This window comes from Tarenaya hassleriana, unplaced genomic scaffold (assembly GCF_000463585.1).
Source record: "Tarenaya hassleriana unplaced genomic scaffold, ASM46358v1 Cleome180, whole genome shotgun sequence".
Taxonomy (NCBI): Eukaryota; Viridiplantae; Streptophyta; class Magnoliopsida; order Brassicales; family Cleomaceae; genus Tarenaya; species Tarenaya hassleriana.
This window is the reverse complement of record NW_010965217.1, coordinates 17,394-21,569: the sequence shown is the minus strand read 5'-3', so window position 1 is coordinate 21,569 and position 4,176 is coordinate 17,394.

The window sequence follows — 4,176 nt, the reverse complement described above, 5'->3', positions numbered from 1 at the left end:
TTTCTCGGAATCCGGACTCGCCATAGCCTCTGGGTATGTGGTAGGCTCGTCATGTTCTAATAACATGAGTTCCTCATAAGTAGTCCGTTCGGTCTACACACCTCAGTCCGTTCGGTCCAACATCTTGGTCCGAACGGACTGGGTCATTTAGTCCAGAGGAAACGACGAACCCTAGACCGTCCGGTCCAGAGGACCAGACCATTCGGTCTAGGCGGAAAAATGCGATCAGATCATGTTCTTCGTCGTTTCGGTCCCGATTCAGATCCGATTTTGACCCCGTTTTCACCTGCGAACTCAGAACAGAAGCCTCTTGCAAACTATGCAACATAGAACATGAAATCTACCCTAGATCCATAATCAAATCATGCATAGCATCAATAGCAAACACGGATTCAAACAATTCAAATTCTAAAACGTGCGTGATCGGATTCTAACAAAATCATGTAGAGCAACCAGGCTCTGATACCACTGTTGGGTTTCCTGGGATCTCAAGAGCAAATCTAATTCCTAAGAGATCAGTTCTAGGGTTTGCGCAGCGGATGAAAAACAAAAATTTTGATGAAACCCTAAAACCTATCATGCATGATCTTGTAGAAACGTTAGAACGTTTACCTCAATCGATCCGGGGCCTGTTTCAATTGATGTGTTCGTCCGATCACTATAGGCAGGTAGAATACCTTGCCCTCTACACGTATCCACACCTCGGGATGGATTCCAACCTTTGGAACTTGTCTGCTAGGACTCGAATCTTCTATTCGATAATGTGCTTTTAGAAAACGAAATCTAGATCACTTCTTCAACCCTCTAGACTCTCCAAAAAGGTCTGAAGAAGCTCTCTTTTTTGGCCTCTTGGTGTTAGGGTTCTATTTCTCCTCTTATTCAAGTGATTAACCCTAGATACGGACTTTAAAATTAAATCCGAACCCCAGACCGAACGGACTGCTTAATAGTCCGTTCGGTCTGGACACTTGGTCCGTTCGAACCAGTCACATGACTTGGTCCGCTCGGTCCGACGATTCAGTCTGTTCGGTCCAACAAATTGGTCCGTTCGGACTGAACTCTCTAGTCTGTTCGGTCCAACAAATTGGTCCATTCGGACTAGATGCTCCGGTCCGTTCGGTCCACTTCCTAGACCGGACGGTCCGGACCTCTGTCCAGATTTCTCGACGTTTTCTCGTGCGTTTGTCCTTCCCTGCGTGTGTGACCCTGTAGGCTCATTCGATATAGCAGTATAACCCGAAATCTCTATTCCGGACATACAAGTCATAGGCGGTCTCTAGCAAGACTCTATGACTACCTATCTCGAATAGAGTTTGTTCGTGATCTTACGAACGCCAGTGATGATTCCGGTTGATGATCCTTTTGTATCACGAAATCATATGTCGAATATAAGGCATGGATAAGCCACCTTATCTGATTCGACTGCTTTCTCGTTCACTGAGTTCGACTGTCTGAAATAGACGATGTTCGACCACACATTTCTACAGTCTTACTCACACGAGGGGTACATCATAGAGCACTAAACCAATAATTTTTACATTAGTTTTTTTTTGTTTCACTCATATTCCATGTTTTTTTCCCGTGATTCTAATGATGTAAAACGGCTTCATTCAATTCGGCCAAAATCGATTCAAGTTAGCTTGTTTGGCGTCAAATTGCTACGCTCTATTTTTTAAGAGGTAGAAAAATTCCAATTCGACCCAGATTACCCTTACTCGCGAGTCGATTCTCGAACCAATTACAACCTCAGGATACTCTAACTATTGGTTGTATATGCTCTACAATGATCCGTGATATGAATTCATTACTTTTGCCGTGATATGATTGGGATGTTCTGCGTAGAGAGACGGTCCGTCTGTTCTGCGTAGAGAGACGGTCCATCCGTTCCACGTAGGAGTCAGACCGTCCGGACCAGACCTAGACCGGACGGTCCGACTTTCGGGAAAATTTCCTTTTTCACGGTTTTTAGGGTTTAGGCAATCTAATTAATCGAGGGAGCTGCCACAACCCTAAGTAATTGTTGGTTGTAATGCTCTACAATGATCCGTGATATGACATTTTGACTATGTATTGATTCATTGGTTTATGAATGCATTACTTTTGTCGTGATATGATTGGCATGTTTATTATGTTTCGGTAGATATCCATGAATCATTGCAGATGATTCTAAACTCCCTGGTCAGTTGTCATTGTGGGAACAATGATGAATTAAGACCAGCATGATGTGTGACTGATGATGATGATCATATGCATTGGATGCAAATCACAATCATGGGTACTTGTTTGGAACGAGTGACTGGATGACCCGCATGAGATTGTCATATGGACATGAGTCATGAATTGAATCTCATACAGCGGTTCGTTCTTGGATCCTCAGACCTGAGATGTCTAAAATATCTGATATGAGGAGTGGCGTGTCTTGACTGCGTCAAACGTCGTCTTTAACCGAATGATCATAACGACGTTGCTCAGATACGTTCACGAATCATATGCAGATAGTAGACATGCAATACAAGACTTGTCACCTCCTAAGTAGGAGAGATGTCGCTGGGCCCCTCGTGGAAATCGGACTGTGAAAATGCGTGGCCACGCTACAGATGAAGTTACATCTATTTTATCAGTCGATTTGCCAAGACGAGTTACATCTTGTGCTGGCTGCCAAGGCTCAACAAGAAGAAATTGGAGACGGAGCCAATTTGACTATTTCGTTTGCTGGGGAGCTCCTTCAAAATGCTGGGGAGCTTATTAATGAGCTCATAATTAATGAGGGGAGCCGCCACAAACCCTAAGAAATCAACCTAACACGTCCTAGACACTTCCTAGAGCCTTGGAGAAACTTTCTCTTGAGTTCTAAACCTAGGAATATCGATTCCAAGTCTAGGACATCGTTTTCTCTTCACAAATCCTAGCAGATACGTTCCAAAGTGTTGGAATTCATCCCGCCGGTGTGGATACGTGTAGAGGAGTTGTGCTTTCAACTCTTGGTGATTTAAACAGGCCCTGGATCGATTGATACTTCCAGATCTTGATAGAACGAGGTAAGTATTCGAATCCAACGGACATATACACGTTCTTTCGGGTTATTGCACAATTGGTTTTGTGTGACGTTTGGTTAGGTTTAGATATTTTTCTTCCACTGCATGAAACCTAGAAACCAAACCCTATGATTGTGATTCCTCTGGCCGAATTTGGTTCCTATCACGGAACACTCTTTTGTGCAATGTTATCAGCAAGACATCTCAAGCTATCACCGTCCGCCTTTCACCCTTGGCAAGCCGAGAGTTCTTTGTTACGGCGATCTATGCGTCCAATTCAAGTGACGAGAGAGAAGGATTATGGGTCTATCTTGAAAATCTACAATGCTCAGTTATCCCTCAAGCTACACCGTGGCTCTTGGTGGTGATTTCAATGAGATCATCGCAGCGCCAGAGCACTCATCTGAAACTTTCAACCACTCAACTCCATCCATGAATCGCCTGCGAGATTGCCTTTTCGCAATCTCTGCTTTTGACCTTCCCTTTCAGGGCCCCCCTTATACTTGGACCAACAAACAAACCAACCATTTGATAGCCAAAAAACTTGATTGAGCCCTCATTAATGATGCATGGCTCACTACTTTCACTTAAAGTCATGCGGTTTTCCTTCCCCCCATCCCTCCGATCACACCCCCTGCTTAATCCACCAAACACCTCACTCTACACCAAGACCTAAACCCTTAAGTTTTTTTACTTCCTGACCTCTCTCCTATATTTTGTACCCTTGATGGATAGCTCTTGGGCACTTGCGGGGAATCGGACCTCGACCCTCACAAGCTTTCATCAGAAACAGAAGCTTGATCACGCAAATCTAGGTATAGAAATAAGCTCAAGTAATAAAAACCTAGATACAGCGAATACCGCAAGGATACGGATCAACTGTAGTACCAAGGTCGAACACAGGGAATAGTTACCACTAAGAACAAGACTCGACTAAGATTCAGATCAGCAAATAGCAGATGAAATATATGAACACCGAAAGCAAAACAATAAATAAATTAAGTAAATCAGATAACTAAACCACCGTAGCCTCGGGATAACCTTAACGCGCATGGATTGTTTCAAAGGATGGAGAATCTACGAATATCGAACTCTATTCGGGGACCTCAAGTTCTAATATCAGAATTGGCTTTCTCAAGTC